Genomic DNA, 27,501 nt, shown 5'->3' with positions numbered 1-27,501 from the left:
CTCTTACCCAATTTATTAAATGAATGTGTTTTTAATAAAACACTGGCTGGCTCTGTCAGTGGAGCGTGTGACTCTTGATCTTGGGGTGGTGAGTTTGAGCCCCACGCTGGGTATGGAAGTAACTTTAAAAAGAAAATCTTTTACAAATAAATTAAAAAAAATAAATAAAAGGAACATCATGTCCTTACTGCAAACGGGAAACCAAGAGAGGTGACATACGCCCATACACAACACAAGTAAAGTAGTATTATTAAATTCTGCTCTCAGGTTCTTGCCTCCTCAAGGCATTGTCCTGACTCTGTGAAGATTTTAAGAGTGAAGATTAGCAAGAGTTCAAGAGGGCTTAAGGCCCTGCTTCCTTTAAGTGATTAGAAGAGTTCAAACAAAACGGTGAGGGATGGTGTCCATCAGGTAACCAGTGTTCCTCGCAGTGCCTTGGCTCCTGGAATCTGTCACCAAATCTGAACACCAGATTTGTGGGGGACGTGTTCCGAAGGGCTGTTCTGAAACTGCCTAAGCCTCCCAGTGAGCCTAAGCCTGTTAACTGCCCAGCTCTGGCCCCAGGCCCAGGGTGGAGGGCCCTCCTCCCTGCAGCATCAAGGGCTGGAAGGAAGGTTAAGCCTGTCTAGTACCATCTCTTTGTTTTCCAGATGCAGAAACCAAGGCCCAGAAGAAGAAGGACTTGCCCTCAGTCACTCAGCAAATCAGAGCAGGGGCCTCCTAAAACCTAGGTCTCTGAAACCCAGCTCAGCTCCCTCCTTCTGCTCTACCCTAACACCACCCTACAAAACCCCCTCACTTCTGCACGACCACCTGCTCCCCGGGGAAACACCAGGGATGCCAAGGCTTTCTGAGGACATGACTCCCTGGGCTGCAACTGTTCCTGATGAGCCAGAAGTCTTCCTGGCCCCAAGAGAAAAAGGGGCCACCTTTTTTACTTTTTACTCACCTCTATAGCTTGCACAGTACCTGGCACTAAAACATGCATGCTGGACAAATAAGTAAGCACTGATTAAGCACCATTTGCAGTAGATGCCATGGGCCTATTTTAAAGAAGAGAAAAGTTGAGGCCCAGGGAGGTTGAACAGCTTGCCCGAAGTCACACGGCTAATAAACGGTGCTGTCGGGCTTAGAACGCAGTTCGGCCAGACTCCACACCTGTGGTCCTCCCAACGGGAAATCTACCTGTCCTCCTAGTGTCCTGGCAGGTAAACAGGATGAAGAGGAGTGTGGTCAGCAGATGAGGAACAGGCTCTGAGAGGGGAGGCGTTCTTTCAACCAACGCCAAGCCAGGAGCTCAGCCCCCTCCGACTCTCACTTAGGCTCCCGGGTCCCCAAGCCCCACCCAGGCTAGATTCCTCCTCCTGCCCACCCCACTCCTCCACCAAAAGCTGCAGGTGGAGCCTCATGGGGACTCGACAGCATTGCCACCCCACCTCCGGGCCTCTCCTGGAGCCCCCTAACTGGTTTCTCTGCTAACACCGGGCCCCTGCATTCACTTCTCCACAAAGCAGCTATGGTGGCAATTAGGCCAAGTCACCCCGAAATGGAAACTCTGCACTGGCTTCCCATCCCCCTTAGATAAACTCTGAGGTCGTGGCCACGGCCCCCCCAGGCCCTGCGAGAGGGCTGTGTTCTCTGAGATCTCCCTCCTACCTCGTGCCAGCCCCCTCGTTCCAGGCTGACACCCCCATGGCCTTCCTGCAGCTCCTTTAAAGTACAAAACACATTCCGTCCTCAGGACTTTGTATTTGCCCACCTGCCTCCCGAAATGCCCTTTCCCCAGATACTTGCCTGATGGATCCATTTCTTTATTGGTTGATGGCCTGTTTCCACTGGAATATGAGCTGTGGGGAGGAGGGACCTGCTGTGTCCCCAGCCACCCTTGCAGTCCCCGCTGTGGGCTCGCCCTTACCCTGTTCCAAAGTGACAACCGCTGGCCTGAGCCCTGGTGCAGGGCTGAGTCTCAGGGCCAGCTTGCCCTCTTCACCCCACCTGGAGCCCCACGAACAGGACAAATGACAGGCATGTCTCTTCGGGTGCGCAGCCCGGCCCTGGAGTGTCCACATTGTTCCTGGAAATTAGCAGCGGTCACTGCCCTCGGGGGAAGCACTCCACCCCACGGGCTACCTCACTGGGGGGAGTGGGGGAGAGGAAGGGAGAAGAGAAACAAGATCCCCAGGCAGGCCAATGCCGGTGCCTTTTCCCTGCCTGAGACACACACTTCATTTAATTTTCATAGTGGAGGGAGATGTGGGGTCTTTTGAGCACCGATATCCTCGTGGGCCAGTCTAAGTGGCAGACAATAAGTGGAGGAGCCAGCGCAGAGCGCCGGCCCCGCTGTCACTCTTGCCAGATTAACAACTTCATCGGAGCCTTTGTTGATATTGACACTTGGTTGCTAGGTAACATGTTTACCGCCCAGTGAATAGGGACTTGAGGGCCAGGGGGCACAGTCAACAGATTGGCAAATAAGGCGGACGTGCTGTGACTTGATGTGCCCGCCGTGGTGCCCAGGAGCAGGGCAGGGACGCCAATCTGCCCTGGCTACCCCAGCTCAGCAAGCGACTTGGGGTCAGCGTGGTCTGGTGCCCAGGTGGGGCAGATCCTGGAGATCCACCCCGAGGTCTGTCCGCACGGTGCCATCCGCATCCCCAGCCTCTTGACAGGAGTGTTCCCATTCAGCGGTACCGTATTATTACAGTCTCCCCGCTGTGCTCTACAGTCCTGAAGAGGCCTGATGAGTGCACCCTTGGGAACACTTTACCCATGCAAAGAACCACTGCTGGGAATCTGGAGGCTGTGTGCACGTGCTTTCACCCTGGTGCTTGTAACCTGAGATTAGAATGCTAGCCTGCCCACACCATCAGGGTGTTCAAAGGACTGCCACCTGGGAAGTACAGCTGAGTGTCAGGACTGTGCTAGGCACAGTGAGGTGATCCCTTGACCCCTTATACCCACCGCACGCACGAGGTGGCGACTGTTCTGAATTCCTTTTGCATAGGGCTGGGGGGTGCTGTGTCTGTGTTGAGTGATTGACCTGAGCATCCTCAGCGAGGATCCATCTTCATGCATGCAATGCAACTTTGGAGTCTCCCCTTTTCCACTGCACTGCTAAAGGGACACAGGGATCAGGGCCTGCCCCTCAGATCCCCATCAGGGAATTAACCTCTCCCCCTGCCACGCTTTGAGCTACCTATGGTCTCAGAGGCTCTGCAATAAAATCTCAATCTATTGAGCAGCCCACAAAGCCATCATGGGTGCAGGGCTAAGCTTCAGGCATTGTACTAAGGGAGCTGGAGAGGCAAAGCCACTCAAGAAAATGGTTGATAAAAACTCAGTGGAGGGAGGTGAGAACAATCTCGGAGACAGAGGCTCTGCCAATGGCAATCACGACGCTAACACAAGGTGTGACCTTCCAGGCCATGAGGTGAGGGAGATGCAGAAGCTGATCCGTGGACACAAGGAGGAAGGAAGTCCAGACCAGGATGGAGCCTGGAGGCTGTGGCTTCTCACGGTCCTTGAAGGAGAAGAATCTGGACACATTTGCCCTCAGACTCAGTGAGTCTTCACTGCATGCAGCCAGGCTTGAGCAGCCTCTGTCTCCATATTGGGACTAGAGCTATGAAGGAGAGAGGCTGTTTCCCATGTTCATGGAGCCTTCAGTTCAGCAGAGGAGCTGGGAGTTAGACCTGAGATTGCACAATGAGTATCTAATTACGCTTGTTCTAAATGCTGTGAAGAAGTTGACCATAAGCAGGACGCCTGAGTGGTTCAGTAGTTGAGCATCTGCCTCTGGCTCAGGTCGTGGTCCTGGGATCCTAGGATCGAGTCCCACATCGGGCTCCCCACAGGGAGCCTGCTTCTCCCTCTGCCTGTGTCTCTGCCTCTCTCTCTATCTCTCTCATGAATAAATAAATGCAACCTCTAAAAAAAAGAAGAAAAGAAGAAGTTGCCATACTGTGTACATATTAGCAGGGGAGGGGCTCACCTCACCCAGCGGTCACAGTTGGCCTCCCATGGAAGCCACAATGAGGCTGAGACCTAAAGGTTGAGCTGGTGAGGTACAGGTGACAAGGAATCGGGTGGGGATGTCCTGAAGGTGGAAAAGCGATCAGAATGTGGGAAAAACCCAGTTTGAGTGAGCTAAAAGGAAGCGGGTGATTGGGTGGGAAATGAGGAGGCAGGCAAGGGCTGGAGTCTTCTGGCTTCGTCAGCTCAGATTTCATCCCAGTAATGTAGTAGTGAGGACTTGTTGAACGTTCCCGGGAAACTGAGCTGATGAACCATTCTAGCCAGGATGCCAGTACTAGGATGGGCTGGCCAGGTGGGAAGCCGTCTTCCACAGGCCTATTACGGGGAACGCCTTCTGGCCAAGGAACCCTTACCCCAGCCTTGGTTAGGTCTCTTTATTTCCAGTGTCGGGCGCAGAACTTGGAACAGAGGAGGGGGGCGATCCATGCTTGCTGACTTGAAAGGAAGTGTCCAAGTATTCCCTGCCCTTTAAACACACCGTACAGCTAGCTATAAGATAGCTGATGATATTGCTCCCTCTTCTCCTGGCTACTAACCCATGCTCCTGACCGCTGTCAGACCTGCTACCTTTTCTACCTGTGGACCTTTCCGTGATGCTTCTAACTTTCCCACTCCTTGAGCTAAAACACCCTAATCTTCCAGTTTGCTTTGAGGATAAAGCAGTCCAAGTGTAACTGATTTTCCCTTACCATGGATCATTTACCCTCTTGTATCTTTTTATATCAAATACTTTCTAAAATATACAATTTCCTGACCTCAAGGTAATTGCACTGGCTCTATCAACCCATGCATTATTTTTATTTTATTTTATTTCATTTCATTTTATTTTATTTTAAAAAGATTTTAGGGGGCTCCTGGGTGGCTCAGTGAGTTAAGTGTCTGCCTTCGGCTCAGGTCATGATCCCAGGGTCCTGGGATGGAGCCCTGCGTTGGGCTCCCTGCTCAGTCGGGAGTCTGCTTCTCCCTCTGCCCTTCCCCTTGCTTGTGCTCTCTTTCTCTAATATAAATAAAATAAAATAAAGATTTATTTATTTTAGAGAGAGAGAGAGAGAGCACACCAGAACGATGGTAGGCAGGCATGTGTGGGCTGGGACTGGCTTGCAAGCCCCTCCCAGCAACAGTGCACAAGGTAAGTGTGTCCACTGAGCCTTAACTAGTGTCCCTTAACCTCTCTACACCTACGGCTTCTCATCTGTAAAATAGCTGCAGCTGGAAAAGTTGCTTTGAGAAATAAATGAAATATAGAAGTACACGCTCAATAGTTGCAAATGCCTTTCTCTTTTCCTTCCTCTCCTCAGAGAGGACATAGGCCAATTAAGGAGACTAAATAAACGTGAAAGCACCAGAAAAATTTCTAGTTGAAGGAGTTCCCAAAAAGACAGACCCCGGAAAACAAGCAGAGGGAGAAGCAGACTCTCTGCTGAGCAGGGAGCCTGATGCTGGGCTCGATCCCAGGATCCTGGGATCATGATCTGAGCCAAAGTCAGACTCTTAACTGACTGAGCCACCCAGGCTCACCCGCCCCCACAAAACCAGTGCATCATTTTAATATCAATTCTTGAACCAAATAAGACTTCACTCTTGAGAGTCAGGAGGGCCGTTTGCTCCTGGACTCAATAAACCCCTTGTAGTTACACGGTTCTTGTTTCAACTCAGCAAAAATCTAGCACGTACATTACTCTTAATTGATCACCCAGGCAGGCATTGCCCATCCTGCTGAGTCTGGGGGGACGGCTTCACATTCTAGGCAGCCACAGTTCATGGGTGGGTACGGAGGTTTGAGATTAACTCGTTCATCATTCAAGTTATCTTTTTTATGATTTTATTTACTCATTCATGAGAGACACAGAGAGAGGCAGACACACAGGCAGAGGGAGAAGCAGGCTCCATGCAGGGAGCCTGATGCGGGACTCGATTCCAGGACCCCAGGATCATGACGTGAGCCAAAGGCAGACACTCAACTGCTGAGCCACCCAGGTGCCCCACCTCAAGTAATCATTTTTGAGGCTCTCCTTTGCAGGATTCTCCCTCTTTTCAAAATTATTATCCCCTCCCCACTCTCCTCTGCCAATTTGGTCTTAACACTCCTGCTTCCTCTCTTCTACTCTCCTCCACACTTCCATCTTCCTCTAGTCCCTTTTCTTGACACACTCCTGTCTTGCTTCTAGAACCACTGGCAACCCCAAAGCCATGGTGAATCTCCTGGTGTCTCCCTTAACCATTCAGGCTCGGAGCTTTGGGCTGGCTCAGGGCTTCTTGTGGGAGGACATCACACAGTGGGAAGCTAGATCAGAGGCTCGTTTTCCTGGGTTTGGCCTTTTGGGAACTCCTTCAACTAGAAATTTTTCTAGTGCTTTCACATTTATTTATTTAGTCTCCCTAATTGGCCTGTGTTCTCTCTGAGGAAGGATAGGAAAAGAGAAAGGCATTTGCAACTATTGAGCGTGTACTTCCATATTTTAAAAAAATATATTTTATTTACTCATGAGCGACAGAGAGAGAGAAGCAGAGACATAGGCAGAGGGAGAAACAGGCTCCATGCAGGGAGCTGGACGTGGGACTCGATCCCGAGACTCTGGGATCACACCCTGGGTGGAAGGCAGCCTCTCAACTGCTGAGCCACCCAGGCATCCCGACTTATATTTCATTTATTTCTCAAAGCAACTTTTCCAGTTGCAGCTATTTTACAGGTGAGAAGCCGTAGGTGTAGAGAGGTTAAGGGACACACTGAAGGTGACTTAGCTCGTGCACTGTTGCTGGGAGGGGCTTGCAAGCCGGTCCAGCCCACACGTGCCTGCCTACCATCTTTCTGGCCCTTCAGTGCTGCTCTCCACCACCTCTGACGCATTGGGCTTTCCAGCCACCGCCCACCATTCCATCCAGGCAAAGAGACTCAGCTCCCTTGGCTGCCTTTGGAGCCTTGGGGATTTTCCCAAAACAGGTTTTTATTTCAGATGAAACCCAATTTATCAGATTGCTTTTTTTTTTTTTTTCATTTTTATGGATTGTGCTTTTGTGATATACCTCAAGAAATCTCTGCTTAATACAAGGTCACAAAGATTTTTCTCTAATGCTTTCTTCTAGAAGTTTTATGAGTTTAGGTTTTATCCAGAGGTCTGTTATCTATTTTGCATTATTTTTGTATAAGATGAACAAGGGTCCAGATTCGTTTCTTTGAATATGGAGATCTAATTGTCCCAACGCTATGGGTTGAAAAGATAATTTAATCTTTAGGCAATTTAGCCTAAATTTTTGTCAAAAATCAATTGACTGTGTCTCTGTGTTACTATTTCTGAACTATCTGTTCTCTTCCATTGATCTGTGTCTTTTTGTCAATAACACATTGTCTTGATTATGTGGCTTTGTAGTAATTCTTCAAATCCTTCATCTTTGCTCTTTTTCAAATCTGTTTTTGGCCCTTCCAGTCCCTTGCATCTCCACAAAAATTTTAGAACCAATTTGTCAATTTCTATTTTTAAAAAAATCCTACAAGGGCTTCGATGGGGATTGTGTTGAATACACATGTCAGTTGGAGAAGAACTGATATCTTAAAGCCTTTGGGAATTTAGTTAACATTTCATTTTTGGCTCTTGCCCCAAGCCATAGCCCTTGGAAGGCTCAGTGAAAAAGGAAAATACAAAAAAATAATTAGAGTGATAGTGGGAAAAGATGGGAAGAAGGATAAACCTTCACAAGTCCATTGTGTATGCTGTTGAGATACAGAGAGAGAAACCGTGTTAACATCAGACAATAATGAAGTCAGAATCCCACCATTGAACTCACTTTGTGGTAAGTTGTTAAGACTCTGGTGAAAATACCAATGCCAACAGGAAAGGGCCACCCAGGAAATTCCTTGGCCCCTTAGTAACTCAGCGGACTCCGTGCCTCTAAGCAGCCCCCTCAGCAGGGCTTGGAGGAGAGTAGGTGTTGGTGGGGACAGGATCATGAGCTTTCATCTAGGTCCTGCAGACCTGGGCTCAGATTCCAGCTCTGCCTCTCCCAGCTCTGACCCCCAAGAAGCTACTTAGTATCTTTGCGCCTCAGTTTCTCTGCTCTAAACTGAGCTGCAGCGTTGTTTTAGGAATATATAGCTATTTACTTAATGCAAGGTAAGGCACAAGAAGCAGGAAGTGTTGTTATGCTGATGAGCTGGGGGCTCAGACAACTAAAAAGAAAAGTGTGGAGTGGATCGTCCTGGGCTGGCCCTTCAGTGCTGGGGTGTGGGAGTGGGGTGCAGCCACCAAGCAGCCGGAGGGTCTTGATGAGTCATGGCTCCTTGGACAAAGGTTGTAAATGAAGGACTGAGAGGAGGGGAAGGGAAGCGCGTGGGGGGTTAAGGGGTTCAGGCTGCTGGACCTCTTAGTTTTCATTCATTCAGCTCATATCAACTGAGCACCTACTCACTGCCAAGCCCAGGGCCTCTGCTGGGGCGGCCCCAACATGACAGAAAGACAGGCCCTGCCCTGCAAGGCCTCTACCAGCCAGGGGGCCAGGGCTCTCATGGGGTTGGGCCTGCTTGCTGCCAGACCCAAGTGCCTTTGGAAGACAGCTTAGAGCAGGCGTCATGCAGAGGGATATTACACTACAGCCATAAAGGGCCATCAGTTCTCCTAAGAGAAGCAGAGGAGGCCCCCCGCAGGTGGCTGAGATGACACAAGTGGCCAAGGGCTGGAGCTCCCGCCTTGGAGATGCCAGAGCCTAGGTTGCGCATGGCTAAAGGACAGCCAGGAAGGAGCCTGCAGAGAAAGGGGTCAGGGTGCCAGCCAAGATACTCGATCACCCAGATGACGGGAGGTCACGGAAGGGGCTGACACAGGGATTGACACGGTTAGATCCTTGGGAGGAAAGCTCTATTGTGGCGACCATGGCAGGAAGGAGAGGCTGGAGTGAACAGCCCAGGGGAGAAATAGAAGGATCCAGAGGATGAATGCCCTGGCTCCCAGCCCGGCAAAGCCACCACCAGGCTGCACTTCCTGACCTCAGTTTCACCATCCTAACGGCCCTTCCTGCTCCGGGATACCCCTCATGGCTTTGCCTCCCAGACAGGCCCGTGGCAGCCTGTGGAAGCAATGCTGGGATGAGGTTCTCAGAGGGTTTCAGAAGGAAGGGTTCCTTCATGTCCCTGCCAACCCCTGGCATGGCTGGAATGGCTAAAAGCGAGGTGCTATAGAATCTGGGCTTCTGTGAGCTGCCCCATTAATATTCCCTCCAGAAAGCCTTGCCAGACAGGGAGGAGGCAGGGGGCAGATGGGGCACTGAGAGGCCAAGTAATCTGCTTAAGGTCACCCAGCAAAGCAGCAGCAAGCTGGACCAGGCCCCAAGCCTCCAGATGTCCAGTCTGATGCCCTGCCCACTGGACCATGAGGCCTTTAATGAGGCCACCTCCACAGGGACTGTGGGCTGGCCCACCGCCCAGGGCCGGTGACTTGCCAGGCATCCCAATCAGCCATTCCAAGAGGCTCTGCCCTCAGCAGCCAGGCACACAGAGGCTGGGAGTGAATGTGTCAGCTGAGACTGGTGGTTCTGCGAGGTGGCCCCTGGGTCCAAGCATGCCTAGCCCTTCTGGCTAGGATCCCCAATGAAGAAAGCTGTGTTCAGAAAGGGGCCGGGCATATCTCGGGAGCTAAGGTGACTTTCGAAGGCCACGTCCCCCTGCAGGGCTCCCTCCTGAGCTAGGCCGCAGAACCTGGCACTGCCCCCTAGCCTTCCTGGGCTGCAGAATCTACAGTCAGTGTCAAAAGCATCAATGACTAGCACAGCCCGCCTCCCTTCTCCAACCTAGAGCCCACAGCCAGGTCTGCACAGAAATCCCTGGGCCCAGCTCATTATGTACGGAGGAGGGCCCAGGGGTTTCGAGGGGGGCAGGACTGGGACTGGGTCACAGAAGCATATGGTGACAGAGGCATGATTCCAATGGGTCTCCTGATTCCCAGGCCAGCCCTCTTGCCCTGCCCCATTAGGTTTGAGCTTTGTCTCCAACCCAGTGACCCCTGGAAAAACCACCCTCTACTGAGCCATAACTAGAACCCATGATGCCCAGGCTGAGCTCCTGGGGCCTGGCTCCCTGCTTCCCTCTTGGCTTTGCTCTCTTAGGAGGGGAAGACCTGCCCAGGGGAGAAGCTCATGGCGAGAGCATACAGACAGGGCAGACCAGAGCAGGCCGAGGGACCTAGACCCTCACCCTGGGGGCTCCTGGGCTTTGGTGGGAGGTGAGAGAAGACCACCCCAGCCGTTAAGGGGTGGAGGGTAGGTCAACCACAGCACACCATCGGGGACCTGGGCCTAAGTCTCAGCCCTGTGGCCTCTTCAGCCCTTGGAGTCTTGGGCTACCATTTGCATTTAGGAATAGAGGGTGACCCGTGACAGGAGAGCCCTGAGGACCCCTCCCTCTGAAGCGGAGTCCCCCGGGGTGCCAGGGCAGCCACGAGCATGGCTGGCAGCACGGTGGGGCCGTGCCTCTCTCTGCCTGCCACCCGCCCCCGTGTAGCTGGCAGTCGGGCTCGGCCTGGGCCAAGGGGTGCCACTTTTTTCCCAGGGCTTAACCTCCCCCTCCTCTCTCCTTTCCTCTCTGTAGTTTCCACACCCTCCCCCCAACACGCACACCTCAAAGAGACTCAATTCATTTCATCCCCTCCCCCACCTTCTCCAAAGCCCTTCCAAGAACCTTCCCGCTGCCCCCCACTTCTCTGCGCCCCAGCCTTTTGGGGGGCAGATGGGGGGACGGGTCGCAGAAAGGAGGAGGCAGGGGAGAGAGGTAAAGCAAAAGCAGCACATACCCCTCCCTCGACAACAAAACCCCCCAACACCCCACATTATGTTCCATAAAGCTGGAAATACACAACAAGCCGGCATCTGTGTGGAATAATAAAACCGGGTGTGGACGTGTCGTTCTCACAGGGCATTTGGCTGAGCCCGGGCAACGCGAAAGCATGCATAGTTAACGCTCCTGACTGTGTGAAACCCTTTGTCGCCAGCACCGGCTCCGCGAGGGACCCAGGGCCCGCGGCTTGGCAAGGGCCCGAGACATTTCTTGGAATGGTTTCTTGTTCATCACTGACACTCGTAATGAGAAATTTATACACCATCCTAAGCAGATAAATTAATTTCAAACACTTTAGACTGTGGAAGACAATGGTTCCTGGCAGGACCCTTTATCACCCATTTTATTAAAAAAAAAAAAAAAAAGAAGAAGAAGAAGAAGGAGAAGAAGAAGAAGAAGAAAGAAAGGAAGAAAGGAGGAAAAAAAAAAAAAACAACAAACCGACCCAGCCCTCCAGCGGGTCCCCACACAACCTGTGTCCCTGGCTGGGGGAGGCCCGTGCGGCCCCATGTGGGTCAGGGGCCCGTGGGTCACTTTTTAAACTTCATTAAAGTGTGTGCGGCTCCTCAGGGGCTCTCCCCTCACTTCCCCCACCCCGGGGCGGGGGGTGCACAATTTCCGCTCACCCCTGGCTCCGCTTGAGGTTGGCATTGTGGTCAAGAAGTGGGGTTTCTCAGGCTGCGTTTGTGAAAGGTAATTAAATTGTGATAATGTTTCCATTCAGGCCCCGGCCCGGGTGAAGGCCGGGGACTCGTCAGACAGGCGTGTCCCCGGCGTCCACTGAACCCGCAGGCCAGCCTGGCAAGAGGCCCCGCCGGGGCGGCGGGGGGTCCCGAGCTTCCCCACTGCCCCACCAACCCAGGCCTACCCCAGGCCCCAGGCCCCAGGCCCCAGGCACCGAGGAGCTGGCAGCAGGAACACTGGGCAGTGCCCTCGAGGTCCCTGTCGTCCACCCGGGATAACACTGTTTCCAGCAGGGGCTGGTTACGGCAGGTGCAGAGGGAAGCAGGTGGGGTGCAGGGCTCCGTGCAGCGCACCCCACCCCGGAATGCTGGGAGTGAGACCTGGATGCAAGGCAAACTTTCCCAGGGCAGAAAGGCCATTCTTTCTGGGCCTTTCCTGTATTGGCGCTCTACCAGTCAGAAGAGTGTCCAAGAGCTCCTCTGAGGGGTGGCCCACCTCTCCGTAGCAGATCTCTCCTTCTGGCAGCCCCTGACTGCTCTGACCCTAGCTCAGCCCCCTTTCCCCCTTATCATCACTGTCACAATGCCACCCACCTTTCACATCAGGGGGCCCACCCACCCAGCCCTGCCCCTGCAGGCTGCCCCACCCTTTGGCTCCTGGGGATCTCCACTGGGAATCCTGGTGACTCCCCAGTGCACTCAGAGGTCCCATCTCCTGGACAGCAGCCCCACCCTTTTCCAACTTAGAGCACACATAGAGAATCAGCAATTCGTGGACACTTGGGAGACATTAAAGCAACGAGAGGAAAAAAAAAAACCCCAAAACAAAAAAACTCTAAAAACAAAACCAAACAAAAAACAAATGAAAAAACTTTAAAAATTACTTTTTTCTATATTTTATAAATGTATGTTAGGAGAATAAAATGTATAAGGGAGCATACTATAAATAAATAACCAATTTAAATCAGCTTCCAAAAGCTTTCTTTCAAAAATTAATTAAATGAGAAACAGCTGCTTCCATAACAAAACTTGTTTTTGTGTCAGATTTGATGCTTTAATGTGTCTGCATGTGATTCTGGAGCAAGAGGGGTTTTTTTTTTATTTTTTATTTGAAAATAATTATAGACTCACTGAAAAAATTGAAAAAATCGCAGGGAAAGGTTGCGTCTCCCCATCACCCAGCCTCGCACAGTGGTGAGGGCTCCTGTGACTGGAGCGCGTTGCCCAAAGCGGGCGGCAGTCTTTAAGGACCACGTTTTCAAAGGCTCCTTGGATGGGAAGCACTTATTCACACAAATAGGTGATGAAACTCTGAAACTGTCTTACCACGGTTGAAACTGTATTTTAAGAACCTAAAAACTCCTTTTCTTCCACTGACAAATGTGATGTTGAAATGTCTTCTTTTTTGTTTTTTAAGATTTTATTTATTTGAGAGAGAGAGAGAGAGAGCGCGCACGAGAGAGGACAGCGGGGGAGAGGCAGAAGGAGAGGGAGAAGCAGGCTCCCCGATGATCAGGGAGCCCGATGATGATGATGATGACAATGCAACGTGGGCTCGATCCCAGCACCCTAGGATCATGACCTGAGGCGAAAGCAGATGCTCAACTAACAGAGCCACCCAGGTGCCCTGAAATGTCTTATGATGATACTCGCGGGTTTCATACCCCCCTGAATGTTTCCATGGGAGGTGTTTGTCAAGGATGCTGAAGCAGCTCTGGTTTTGTGGTTGGCTCGGTCACCTGCCACTGATGCCCGCTCCCCCGAGGCCCCTCCGCTAGACTAGCAACTAGATGCTTAGAGACGCAGGGCTGCGGCCAGCCTGGGCTTCCAGGAGCACCTGCTCTGCGGGCCGGCCCCTTGCCGCCTCCCCTGCAGGCCTCTGGCCAGGCCGTCTGCAGCTGCGAGGCAAGCACCCAGTGGTTCTTGATGGCTTCCCTTTGCAGCCGGGCCCTCCCTCGGGAAACCGGATCTGTGTTGTCCCATCTTTTTCCTCCTTGTTAGGTGGTGACCACGCTGATCCCACACTTCATGCTTCCAGGCACGTTTGCTCTCCTGGTGTATGTCTGTAAAGGGCCAGGCTGGGTGTGACTTCCCCAGGCCCCCAGCACCCTGCCCTACGCCTGGCACCCAGCAGGTGCTCAGGGTTTGCAGAGCACAGAAGCCTCTCAGTGATGGGCTCTCCGTGATCTCTCCTCCTCTACCTGAACATCCCCCACGACGGAGCGCTCCCTGCTTCACGAAACAGCCCGTTGCGGCGTGTGCCAGATTGCTTGAACATTCTTCCTGTAAAGTACTGAAATAGCTCTCCTTCTGCCCTCTGGAGTTGTTCCCGTCTAGGCCTCCCCGCAGCAGATGTCCTGACCCCCAACCGCTCGGCTGCTGCTCCGGCACGGTGCCGCCCTCGGGAGCCCCGGGCCCTTCCCGAAGCTGCTCCTGCAGAGATGCCCCAGCTACCAGGAGCCTCCCGCGGTGGGGACCGCTCCCGCAGGCCTCCTCCTCCTGCGCCCACTCCACTCCACTCCACTCCAGTGCCCACTCGGTGCCAGCGCTTCCCGGCCATGCCGCAGGGTCCCTGCTCTCAGGAGCCTCTATCGAGAGGCTGGAGTGGGGACAGGGAGGCATGTGAGTGAGCAGGATCCTGGCTTGGCCACCCTGTCACCCCTCCAAGAGTGCAGTTGCCCTCCTAATGCCAGAGTCCTTCCTTCTCCGTGAGCCGCCTCTGCCGAGCCAACTCCCCTCCTCTTTGCTCCCCCTCCTTCCCTGGCTCATCCTTCTCCCTCACTCTCCTTCCTCCCTAGATCCCTCTTCTCCCTGGCTCCTCCTCCTCCTTGCCTTTCCCTCCCACCTTGGCTCATCCTTCTTGACTCTCCTTCCTCCCTAGCTTCCTCTCCCTCTTCTCTGGCTCATCCTTCTCCTTCACTTCCCCTCCTTCCTTGAGTCCTCCTTAGCTGCCCTCCCACCACCACCTCTTCCCTGGCTCTACCTTCTCCTTGACTCCCCATCCTTCCTTGGCTCATCCTTCTCCCTCACTCTCCTTCCTTCCTAACTCCCTCTTCTCCTTGGGTCTCCCTCCTCCCTGTATCTCCTCTTCTCTGGTTCATCCTTCTCTTTGACTCCCCTCACTCCTCCTTCTCCCCGACTCTCCCTTCTCCCTAGCTCCTCCTCCTCCTCCTCCTCCTCCTCCTCCTCCTCGGCTCCCCTTCCTGATTCTTTTTCCTCCACAGCTCACCTTCCTCCTTGGTTCTCCTTTCTCCTCCTTCCCTTCCTCTCTGGCTCCCCCTCCTCCCCATATCCCCCTCCTTATCTGGCCCCTCTTGCCTCTTTGCTCTTCAGCTCTCATCCCTCCCTGTGTCCCCTCTCCTGGCCCTCTGACCTCCCTGGATCCCCTTCTCCTAGCTCACCACCTCCCCACTTGGCCCCTCTCTGGATCCCCATCTCCCCAGCTCACCCTCCTCCTCAACTCTTCTGATTGGCCTTTTGAATCCAAGGGCAGGCTTCACCTTTCTTACTGGGAAGTCGCACCTTGGTGGGTTCAATTACTTGTGCCAGTCGGTCAAGCAAACCCCTGTGTCTGTGAGCTGGGGCCTCCGTGTGTCCTCCAGGTCCCCACTCAGCATGGGGGATATTCACAGTGCACAGTGAACCCTCAGAGGGCCAGTTGAGACTCTGGGTTGTCCCCAGCAGGGCACTCTGCAGACCTGTGTAGGGGCCTGAGCTTCTGAACACAAGTAGGGAAAGGAGAGAAGGTTTGGGAAGGTGTGACAGCTGCAAGCAGCAGGGCTGGCCCAAGGTGAGGGCTCAGAGGACTCTCCAGTCCTATGCCCCATTCCTGAGCCCTGGGCGGTAGGCTCTAGGGCTGCCCCAGGAGGGCCAGACTCCACGGAGCATGGGCCCTCATCACTTTCTCCTGAGCAAACTTCTGCCCGGACTTCCCACCATAGGGAAGAGTCCAAACTCTTTGCTATGACCTATGAAGCCTGCAGCCGCCTGGCCCTGCTGAGCCCTCTGAACCCTGGCTCCCTCAGGCTCGCCACTTGGGGCATCTCTCTATTTCTCAGCCTCCACATGGCTCAGGGTTCCTCCTTCAGGCTCACATGTCACTCCCACAGAGTGGCCTTCCCTGACCTCCTTACCCAGTGTCATGTTGGTCTGCCCCGACCCCTCCAGCCAGCATGCCCTTCCTCACCCTGTGCCGTTGGAAGGCCCAGCAGTGTGCTGTGCAGGCTCTGAAGGTAAATGTCCTCCTCTTAGCAGGAGCCCTGCGACTTTGGCCACTCAGCTCTCAGTGCCTCAGTTTCCCTTATGCATACAGTAGAAGTAATGATAGCACCTATCTCATAGGATCGTTGACTTTAGAACAATACCTGACACCCAGTAAACATTTTGGCTATGATATCACTTTTTCTAAAATTACCTAATCTACCTTCCTGTGTGTGTATATATATATATTTTTTTTCTTTTTTAATTGTTTGCCTCCCCCAGCACCCTCCTCTCCCTGGACTGTCAGGGAAGAACTCCTCTGGACACTCTTGTTTCCCCCTATATCAGCAGGACCTCGAATGTGCCCAAGCGGTACCAGGTGTTTTCTGAGTATTGGCTGGACGAAAGAATGAACGAAGTCTGGAAGGACGCCTTTCTTGCCTTCTTCTCCAGGTCCCTGGGAGTTGCAAGTGCACCCAATGGAGCTGATGTTTTACATCAGACTCCAGGACAAGCTCTGTTGGACCTTCATTCAAGTTTGGTCTTCACTATTTTCTAGCCAGTGTGGCCTCGGGTGAGTCACTCACCCCATCTAAGCCCCAGCTCCCTCAAGCGTAAAATGAGAATAATAAAACAGACCCAGCCTCAGGCAGCGGTTGTGAGGATTAGGCTAAAGTATGCTTGTAAAAGTCCTAATAATTTTGGTCTCCTCCTGAGTAGCTTTCTCTGTCACCTGAATTTGATAAGCAGATTTTCCCGTTCTTTATTGAATGCATTGGTAATACGGTTCCAAGACAAGAGCAGATCACACTAACAGAGCTCTGTGTCGCTCTGCTGGAGACCTCCACAGGGCTGATCCCAGGCCAGCGGTCATTACCCTTTGAATACAACTATTTAACCAGTTGAAAGTCTAATGACCTGTTCCAACATCCCCTGGCACTTCCCGACTCCCTCCACGGAGCCCAGCCCAGCAGAGCCCACGAACAATCCAGGTGGGTACCTGTCACTGTTTCCAGCACCTCTGACATAAGAGACTCTTGCAAATACTCATTTAAAATAAATCTCCTTTCTGCTGGCCACTTCCTCTGACCTCTGATGCTCTTACATCCGTGAGAGAGAAAGAGATAAATTTGACATGAACTTCTCTCAGGAGAAGCACATTCCTTCCAGATTCTTTCCAAACCCTTCTCCATGTTTAGGAAGAGAATGTGGCTGGTTTATAGAGGAAGGAGACGGAAAGTAATGCAGCTGACCCTTGACCAGCGCATGCTTGAACTGCCCAGGTCCACTTACATGCAGTTTTCTTTTTTTATAAATGCAGCACAGAACTGTGAATGTATTTTTCCTTCCTTATGATTTTCTTTAAAAAAAAAAAAGATTTTATTTATTTATTATTTGAGAGAGAAGGAGAGAGAGAACACGCAGGGGAAAGAGCAGAGGGAGAGAGACAAGTGGACACCTTGCTGAGTGCAGAGCCCGACACGGGGCTCAATCTCACGACCCTGAGATCATGACCTGAGCCAAAACCAAGAGTCGGGCGCTCTACTGACCAAACCACTTGGGCACCCCCCGCCTTATGATTTTCTTAATAACATTTTCTTTTGTCTAGCTTACTTTATTGTAGGAAGAGAGTATGTAACATGCAGAACTTACAAAATAAGTGTTAATAGACTGTTTATGTTGCTGATAAGACTTCCGTTCAACAGAAGGCTATCAGTAGTTAAGTTTTGGGGGCAATCAAGGGTTATAGGTAGATTTTCAACTGTGCAGGTGGTTGGCACCCTGAACCCCCATGTTGTTCAAGGGTCAGCTCTATTGTATCTGGTCCTCTTGGAAAATCTCATGCATTATCTTATGCAACTCTCGGCATCAGCCCATAGGGTATGTGTTATTATTCCCATTTCACAGATAAGGAAAGGTGAGGCCTCAGGACTTCTTCCAAGTCATACAAATCCAGAAATTCTATCCCACCTCTTTCTAGTCCCAAACCCTGCTCTCTTTCCCCAACACCACGTTGCCTCCTGCCAGCTGTAATTGCTAAAAATGCACTTGCCTCCCATTTGGGGGATGACACATTTGGTCAGGTATCTCGCCTCCAGCTCTCCATGATTTCTCCAAAATTCCTGAAGGAGGATCTGAGTTAACATCTGCAAATTCCCCTGGTATTCTGGGAGGTCGTTTGTCTGGGCCAAGAAGCTGGAGCTCCATCTGAGGCCCCCAGATGCTCTCTGACCATCCCCTCTCCTGTCTCCTGGATGTGCTTCCCTGTCAGTGATGTGGGCCAGCCCCCTGTGGGATGGCCCTTTCCTGGCTGCCACAGGGAGCCTCGGCGCTCTCTGCTCTGGTCCCCACCATATGAAAATTATTAAGCCTTCCACATGCTCTTACTCAGAGCTGTGATGCCCAGTAAATGAGAAAGGCCTCCTTTCAAATAAATAATGACCACCGTTGACAATGGAAGTATAAACATGACCTTAATACATGAATCGCTAATCATCGTGCCTGTTAATAGACACTCCGTCTTTGCTGTGCACACATGTGGTTCAAGACTAATGCTCACAAGAGGACAATGAGCAGCATTAGCCTGGAGGGGCCCGCTGGTGCTCTGGGTCAACTACAATGCAAATCAAAGGAGGGGGCCTCCATTCTCTCAGCCACCCCCACCCCCGCCTCTGCACTACAGGGTAGCTGAGTAACTTCTTGGGTAGCTCAGGAAAGCTGCAGTTAGGAAATCTGGATCGTACTCATGCCCTGTGAGAGCACTTTCTCCTTTAGGTCAGAATATTTGGGTGCTCACGAGACCAACACAATTACATACCCACGCTCATCTGTGTGAGGCCCATTTGGATTTTTTCAAGGGACTCTGTCCAGTTGTGGGAAGCAACAAGAGGGCTGCAAGCCCCTTGTGTATGAGCAAGGCTCTCTCGGTGCCCTCAGTTTTCACACATCATGTGCTTTATGTACCGATTATGCAGACTTTGCCCCGGTAATTTTTTAGTTCTGGTTGCAAGTAACAGAGACCAAAATAACAGTGCTTAAGGGAAATAAAATCTGATTCCCTTGCCATGAAACAGTCCAGAGGGAGGCTGTCTGGGCTGCCTTGATGACTGTCTCCATGAAGTCCTGAAGGGCCCAGGCTCCTTCTAGCTTGCTACTTTGCCCTGTGTGGCCTCCACTGTTAAGGACCTCATGCCCAAATGGCTGTTCCAGTCATCCCCACATTCTAGCCTTCTGGAAGAAGGAAGGAATGAAGAAGGGGGTAAAGGTACACAGCTGTCTCTTAAGATAAATTCCTAGAAGCTGCCACATGGTACTTCTGTGAGCCAGAAGCTAATTAGGTGTCACAGTTTGCTGTGAGGGAAGCTGGGACACCAAGTCTTTAATCCAGGTGACCCAATGCAATGGGAGGAAGGGGAATGGATATGTTTGAACAAATATGGGCCTCGTCTTGTGGAATAGGTCTCTTTGATGGCCTGGTGGAAGGCTGCATGCCCAGAACCCACAACCAGTATTTATTTCTCTTACAACCAGAAGAAACGTCAGGAACAGGCCAGCTCAACCCTCTTCCTCCTGTTTCTCAGGAGTTGAAATGAGGCTGACAAAGGGGAAATGAGCCTCACAGGTCCCCAGGGATGAGAACACTGAGTAGCCCATCGGTCCACACGCTCTCAGCTCCAGCCCCACTTAATGCTCTTAGGTGCTGTTGTGTCCTGGCCCCCGGCAGCAGCCTGTTTGTGACAGAGAAGGAGGGTCAGCAGAAGAAGGTAAGGTGGTGGTGAGGAAGGGAAGACGAAATCCCTGAGAACCTGCCAGAGGCCAGACACCAGGCTGGACATTTGACAGCCATTGTCTTATTTTAAAACTCCAGCATCCCCCAGGGCGCCTGGGTGGCTTAGTCAGTTATGTGTCGGACTCTTGATCTCAGCTCAGGTCTTGATCTCAGGATCTGAAGTTCAAGCCCTACATTGAGTTCCACGCTGGACATGGAACTTACTTTAAAAAGATAAGTTAAAACCCCCACATCCCCATAAAGAGATAAACACTACTGATTTACAAATGGGAAAACTGAATCTTGGAGAGGCCACAGCTTTTGCCCAAGTTTAAAGTAATTAAGTAGCAGAAGTAGGTGAAGGGTACGCTTAGGCCTGTTTCATCGTTCGGCTACACCTGGAGGTCACTGTGTCTCCCCCAAGCCATCTTGGTTCCTAAGTCCCAGGGCCCCCAAGCTGCCTCTTGCCTGCCTGCAGGAAGGAGTAGAGGTGTCTACCTTTTGGGCCCAGGGTTTCTCCCTAAGTCCTTCCTGCCCCACACTACACCCTTCAGTAGCAATGCTGACTCCTGTCCTGGCTCCCAGCCAGGCAGGAGTGAGTTCAAATCCCAGCTCCCCCTCCATTCAGTCAACAGACATTTACCGAGCTCAGAAATATTCCAGGCACTGTGGGCAAGCGACTCCTCATTTATAAGTTGGGCACTGCTGGTCTGTAGGACTGTCGGGGAGAGTCTGTATCAGGTTAAGTGGAGCTCTCCCCCAGAAATGTTGCACCCTCTCCTCCTGCATCTGCCCAGGCTCATCTGTGCTGCTGGCCTTTGGGGACTTGTGGCCCTCCCCTGTCTCTGGTGCAGAGGGGTCTGCTGTACCTGGGAATGTCCTCAAAAACCTGCCTTCCCCCCTGGTTTCCTCCCTGAATCTCCAGCGCCGGACCCCGGCCATTCTAGAGGGAATCTATTCTGGGAAGCCTTGAGAAGCTCTCGGGCTGGCAGAGGTTGCTTGGAAGTGTGGGTTGTCCAGAAGGGTCAACTGATGGCCAGTGACACCCCTCAAGGGCCTGAATCCACATAGTTCTCCATGGCTGCATGGGGAACCTGGTAACCATGTGCCATGTGATGACAGCTTTAAAGCTCGGATATCATATGACTGTTACCTGAGTGGGCTGGAACAGATGTGGTCATGGCCACTGCCCCAGGCTGGAGGGGTGGGGTATGTCAGAAGAGAGCCTGCTAGCGATTCTCATGTGGGCTCAGGGACTCCTCCTGGAGCACTGAGGTATGCAGGCCTGGGCAGGTCCCATATGTCCTCCTCTCCTCTTTTGCCTTTGCCCATCCTTTCCCTTTATCTGGAGGGCTCCTCGTGACTGCTTCTGTTCAGATAAGTCCACTTATTCCCATGGCTTAGAACAAGTGCCTCTTCCTTCAGGGAGTCCCTCAGTCGCTGAAGGATTGGGCAGCCTCATGGGGCTCTCCTAGTCCCATCAGGGGAATGCTCATCTGAGCTTCATTGCGTGGGTCCCTCCCTCCACTTTGAGCACTTTGGGAGCAGAGACCAGGCTGGTTAACCCCTGGGGCCTCTGGAAATGTCTGCCAAATGAGTCAATGGAGCTCTGAGGCCTGAAGTGGAATAGCAAATATTGGCTGGAAGGGTGAATGATTGATTGTATGAATGAATAAAGTTTCCAGGAAATGGGAGTGGGAAACATGTGGAAGAGATAAAGACACAAACCTCACCTTCATTCTGGTTACCTAGGACCATTCCATGGCCTATAGCAAATCATAATTACAACTGATGCTTGTATACTGCTATGCACCAGCACCTCTGTAAGCACTTTGTGTGTAACCCATTTAATCCTCAGAACACCACTGAGAAAGGTACTTGTCTTAGTCTGCGTGGGCTGGTGTAATAAACCATAGACTGGGTAGCTCAAACAACACCGATTTGTTTTCCCCATGATCACAGTGCCCAGCACGGTCTGGTTCCAATGAGAGCTCTCCTCCTGGCTTGTCGACTGCTGCCATCTTGCTGGATGCCATCTGACCTCTTCTTTGTTTGCACACAGAAGACGGAGAGCAAGCTTTCTGGTGTCTCTTCTTAGAAGGGCACTAATCCCATCATAATGCCCCACTCTCATGACCTCATCTGAACCTAATTACCTCCTCAAATGCCTCACCTCCAAATACAATCACACAGGGGGTTAAGGCTTCAATATATGAATTTTGAGGGGACATAATTCAGTCTACAGCTGTGCAAATGAATCTGTATCTGTCAGTTTAGGCTGGCAACAAACAATCCCAATATTTCAATAGCTTAGAACAATAAAGGTTTATTTGTTGCATATGCTACATGTCCAACTCAGGTTGGCAGGGGCCTCTGCCGTTCATGGTCACCATGGGAGTGGTGCTGGTTCAGAGAATGTGGCAAATCACTTACATTTTTATTGGCTGAAGAAAGTCACAAAGCAGGGCGGCTGGGCGGCTCAGTCAGTTAAGCATCTGCCTTCAGCTTAGGCCATGATCCCGGAGTCCTGGGATTGAGGCTCACATTGGGCTCCCAGCTCCCTGCTCAGTGAGGAGTCTGCTTCTCCCTCTGCCCCTCCTTGCTGGTGCTCTGTCTCTTTCTCTCAGATAAATAAAATCTTAAAAAAAAAAAAAAAAAAAGTCACAAAGCTACACCTAAATTCAAAGTAGGTAGGAAAAAAAAAACAAAATAGGGAAACAAAATCACTTTTGTGATTATTCCAATTATGTTTAAAATAATATATTGTCTAAAAAAAAAAAGTAGATAAAGTACGATCCTACCACGTGTCCTGGAAGAACTCAACTATTTGTGGACAGCCCAAACGACCCAAATCATCTTCTTCCCATTTTATAGATAGACAGACTGAGGCAAAGAGAAGATAAGAAAATTTGCCCAAGGTCACTCAGCTAGTAAGTGGCAAAGAGCTAGGATTTGTACCCAGGAAGCCCAGTGGCAGAGGTAGTGACCCCAACATGGAGTATGCTACTCCATAGTGATACTGGTAAGGCAGTCCTCCAACATGGTCTATGGCTGTCCTACGTGAGCACAGGAGAATGGCACAAAGACACCACTTACCTCCCTCAGTCTCTTGCCCAGAGCAACACAGAAAGCGTGTCATTTATTGGATTGGATTGAACTAGATCAAAGACAAGGCTTCATAGTTTACACACTGATATATATACACTGGCAGTCACTGATACATACAGCACTTACACATCTGGACTTTTCTCAGATGGTCTCAAATTCAAATGCAACCCCCTCTGCTCCTACCAGTATCCCACAGGCCTCAGAGCCTGCGTCTCACTCCCTGACACAGAACACTCCATGACTAACCTCTGTGGTCCTCGAGATGCCTTACCACGGCTTTTCCCCATCTGTGCCATGAACGAACCTCCTTGCACATCCAAACATACGTTGAAGGGCTGGGCCCTGGGACCAGGGTATCTCTCCCTCCTCTACCTGCCCCTTGTGGCTTATCGCTACTGCCCTCCGCATTCCGCCGGGCTTCTTGATGGCTTCTTCTTCTGGACAGGTACCTAGTGGGCAAGGCCAACGTGGCACTTCCTTCTGGCATCTCCAGGGGCCCAGGCAGTTTCCTGGTATAGTGAATTTAATTAAAACCTTGCATGGCATGTGTGTGAAGAGTACTGAACGGGGAAGAGCTCCCGGTCTACACTCCCTTTCATCCCGGATTAGTGCTCCACACAGTCTTTGCAGGACGTGGGTGGGCCTTGCTGCCCCCTCTCTTTATATCGGCGCCTGGCCAACCTGGGAGCCCAGTGTGAAATGGACAGACAGACCGATGGTGGACAGATGGATGGGTGGCAGAGGTGGAACCCCTAAGCAGTTACATACCAAGTCTTTTCAGGACCAGGAGCCCCATCTGACCCTGTCAGATCAGTAAAAGCTTGTTGGATGAATGAATGAATGCAGGAGGTCAGCGACGGCACCAGGTCTGGGTGACATCACGGAGTGCCCAGAGGCCCTCGGGGTCTTGCCCCGGCCCCCATCGCAGCCCCACCAAGCGCGGGAGTCACCGACTGAAGGGAACCGGCTGCCCCTGGCATCGAGGACCGCAGCCCGCACGCGAGGAGGCGCGGTGGAAGCTTAGCTCTTGGCAAGGTGAAGGCGGCTCTCCACAGAGGGGCCCGTATTGCAGGCCTGCAGGGAGGGCCCGGCCCGCCGAGTTTGCACCTTTTTACGCGGCATCTGTCCCTGGGATCAGGAGAGCCGGGAGGCTGGATTAGATGGGTCAGCGCCCTGATTGACAGTGACACTTCCTCCCGCGCCCCCGCCTGCCCCCCGGCCTCTCCCGCTGTTCCTCTCCTGCCTCACTCAGGCCCCATCCTGTTCCCGAAAGCGGGCGATGCCTTCTAATCTCCTTACCAGGAAATTATTTTCCTGGGTGTGAAATCCCTGTCCGAGGGGAGGGCTGCAGATCAGCCCTGCCCCGGCCTGGACGCTGACCGCAGGGCTGTCTCCCGGAGACATCTGGCATGGCAGTGGGGGCGGTCACAGCGAGAGATGGGCAAAGCTTGGGCAATCCTACCCCCGGATGGGGCCCTGACCTCCGGAGTGGGCCGTCCCCAAACTGCCTCTTCCTGTCTCCGTTCAAGAGACTTCTCAAAAATGATTCATGTCTGCGGTTGGCGACTGTCCTCTCCTGTAGCAAGTAGCATTGGGGGTGGGGAGAGTGTTACCGGGAGCAACCTGCCCTGGAGGGTGAGGTCTGGGACCCAGCCCTGGCCTGGGGCCAACACACTCTGTGACTCTGGACACATCCCAACCTCTGCCTCAGTTTCCCTCCGACTTCACCATAAACAGACTGTGAGGTCAGGTGTGGGGTCTATGCCTCACCCTCCCTCCACACCCACTGTATAAAAAGTCAGAACCTCGGTGGAGGGAGCAGGGAGGCAGCACCCCTTCTGACCAGGTACTTTCCCCCAAAGGGGCTCAGGTCCACCCGACACCATGTTTTGAGGAAACAGATCACTCTGATAGTTATTAAGACCATGAAGAAAAAACCCTAGAGAAAGCAGTGGGAAAGCCACAGGACCAGCTTAGGTAATTCATAAGGTCAAAACCTGTGGCCAGACCGGGAATTGAACAGAGGAGGGTGGCAGTGACAGTGATCCAACTACCCTGCTTGGTTCTGTGACTTTGGGCCATTGATCATTCCCTAATGCCTCAGTTTCCCCAACTGTAAAGAGGAGATGTCACACTTACTCATAGGCTTATTGTGAAGGTTTCAGTTAATTAATAATTATAAAATTCTTAGAATGGTCCCAGGCACAAGTAAGTACCTTATAAGGATGATGGTATTGCTGTTGTTATGCTTGTCATGGAGAAGCGCTCGGCACATTATTTATTGTGGGTTGAGTTGAGTCCTGAAGATCTAACTAACCTCTGGTACCTATGAATGCGACCTATTTTGGGAAATAGGGTCTTTGGGATGTAGTCAAGTAAGATGGCTGGAGTGCGGTGGGCCCTAAGCCAGTAAGATTGGTGTATGGGGGCGGGGGTGCCTGGTGGCCACAGCAGGTTAAGCATCGGACTCTTGGTTTCATCTCAGGTTGTGATCTCAGAGTGGTGTGATCAAACCCCCACCCCCCACGTGGACCTCTGCTTGAGCTTCTCTCTCTCCCTCTGCCCTCTGCCCCTCCCCACTGTGCTCTTGAGCTCTCTCTCTTTCAAATACATAAATAAATCTTTAAGAAAAAAAAGATAGTTGCATGAAAAGGGACAAAGAGACAGGCACCCAGGGAGAAGGCCATGTAAGGACAGAGGAGGGAAGGCCACGGATCACCGGCCACACTAGAAGCTGAGAAGAAGCAAGGAAGTGTTCCTCACGGAGTCCCGGAGGGAATGGGACCGCCCAGGCCTTGATTCTGGACTTCCAGCCTCCAGCACTGTGACAGTACTTTGTTAGAGCAGCCCTGAGAGGCCAACCCAATAACAAGATGAACAGCCACAGACTAGGAAGGAAGCCTCCAGCAGACCGAGGTGCTCCTTTAGGACTGGCGGATCCACTCCAGGATGTGGAGGGTCCAGGTCTCGGGAGGGCCCGGGGATCTGCTCTCCTCCTCCAGGCCTGGCCGTGGGCTCTGCTGCGGCTGACGGGGGACCTCGGGGGGAGGGGGAGGGCTCACCTGGGGGAAGCACAACTTTCTTTTTTTAAAAAAAAAAAAATTGGAGTTCAATTTGCCAACATATAGCATAACACCCAGTGCTCGTCCCATCAAGTGCCCCCCTCAGTGCCTGTCACCCAGTAGCACAACTTTCTGATGTATGTGTTTGACCTCTTGGCCACAGGTCCGCCATCAAAGGCAAAGAGGGTGTGGCTGCGGGGTTTCCCAGACAGAGTCCAGGGTCCCAGGATCACTGACACCTTCGAGGGAATGTAGCTGCCTTTGAACCAGGCACTCCAGATGGAGAGACGGAAAACAGGCCCCAGGGCAGTGTCTCTCCTTCCCCTCCAACCTCCCTCCCCCTCACCCAGTTTCACCTTCGGGAGACCCTGTGCCCCATGAAACCAACTTGGTCCAAACACCTCAAACCTTTGCAAGACCCCAGGAGAACTGACTACCCCACAGCCTGTTCTGAAAGCCCCACCAGGGAGGTGCTCAGGTGCTAGAAGAGAAGGGGAATTTGCTGCATGCTCCCCAGGCTTGGAGTGGGGCAGGGCATCTCTGCTAGCAGGGCACAGCTATGCCTGTTACAGATGTGGAAACTGACGTTCACTAGATTAAGCAAACAACTTGCCCAAAGGAGCACACTAAGGAAAGGGCAGTTAGGCTTTGACCCCTTCCCTCTGACCCCACAGCTTGAGCCCCCTGCATGCTTTTTCCCTTGTTGAGGGGGAGAATTTCCCTTGGGCTCTTCTGAACCCCTCTACCAGGAAAGCAACGCTTTCCTCCTGGGCCCTTGAAATTCCAAGTTGCACAGAATAGCCAGACACAGGGACTTGCGAGGGCAGGAAGAATCCTGAGTGCTCAAGTCCTATACTTGACTTACCACTAAATTTCTCTGCGACTCTGGGCAGAATACAGGAGCCCAATGCCCTGGGTATCAATTACTAAGGGCAATTAACTAACTGCCCCAAACGTAGTAACTTAAAAGCCCTGGTTTTCTCATGTCTCATTACCAGACAAGTCCCATGGCCAAGTCCAGAGTCAAGGTCGGGGGAGGGGCACAAGGGTGAGGGGCACCAAGTGGTATTGATAGGGGCTGCTTTTATGATAACCTAACTTATCCTGTATGTCCCCGAATCAAATTTTTAGAAGGCAGAAAATAGTGTCTAGAAAATTAGGTGGTTCTGCTGTGCTCGTCTCTGCCATCACGTAGCATCTATGGAGGGATTTATGGTTTAGGAAGAAATCACTTTCAACATAACGATTCTGGTAATTTCTCCACCAACCCTCTGACACAGGTGTCATTAGAGAAGTAGGATTCAGAAGAGTTAAAGCGACAGGCTAAGAAGTGGCAAAGGAGGCAGGACCCAGGCCAGACAGCGCCCAAAGCCCACTTGGCCATGTCTGTCCCTCTAAGCTGCCATCCTTAAATCCCTCCCAGGGACCTATCCTTGGGTCTTTCCCCAAACAATGCAGCTATAGAAACTGTCTTAGAAAGAATGAAGGAGCTGTGGTCAGTTTTCCAATCCGGGTCTGAGGTCCAGATGAGGAGTATGATGACCACCTGCCTCCAGAGAGCTGACACCGCTGCCTCTGAGGGTCATTCCCACATAGGCACGGCTATCCTGCCTTCCTTCTGTCTGCTGTGCGCCACATGAACAACTCAAGTTGCTACTAAATGAAAGGGCCCCAGAGGTCAGGTTGGGGACGCTGGAGAAGGAGACAAGAGCAGGGAGTCCCCAACCTTGGCAGCCAAGGCTTATGGCCTGGTGACCTTGTTTCCCGGCTGGGTGTGATACTAGAGCACCAGAGCAAGCAGGGGCTGTGCCGTCACCAGCCCCA

General features: G+C 52.0%; 2 long non-coding RNA genes across 3 annotated transcripts in view; one reads left to right on the top strand and one right to left on the bottom strand.

Moving 5' to 3' along the window:
- The window catches only part of LOC144291686 (uncharacterized), a 57,646-nt gene extending 52,557 nt beyond the window's left edge, over positions 1 to 5,089 (top strand). Inside the window, exon 4 of the long non-coding RNA XR_013359076.1 lies at positions 651 to 5,089. This is a non-coding gene — a long non-coding RNA (uncharacterized LOC144291686). The remainder of the gene's footprint in view (positions 1 to 650) is intronic.
- Positions 5,090 to 21,807: 16,718 nt separating this feature from the next.
- LOC144291946 (uncharacterized) lies at positions 21,808 to 24,101 on the bottom strand. 2 transcript variants are annotated; one of them, XR_013359488.1, is made up of 3 exons: positions 23,915 to 24,090; positions 23,384 to 23,743; positions 21,808 to 22,145 (listed from the first exon to the last, which is right to left on the bottom strand). It is a non-coding gene; the product is annotated as an uncharacterized LOC144291946 (long non-coding RNA). The 2 variants fall into 2 exon arrangements; XR_013359487.1 differs by having other exon boundaries at positions 21,808 to 23,743; positions 23,915 to 24,101.
- Positions 24,102 to 27,501: the final 3,400 nt, after the last annotated feature.

The sequence above is a fragment of the Canis aureus genome, chromosome 20 (genome assembly GCF_053574225.1).
Source record: "Canis aureus isolate CA01 chromosome 20, VMU_Caureus_v.1.0, whole genome shotgun sequence".
Taxonomy (NCBI): domain Eukaryota; kingdom Metazoa; phylum Chordata; class Mammalia; order Carnivora; family Canidae; genus Canis; species Canis aureus.
This window is presented reverse-complemented; position numbering and strand designations above follow the sequence as displayed.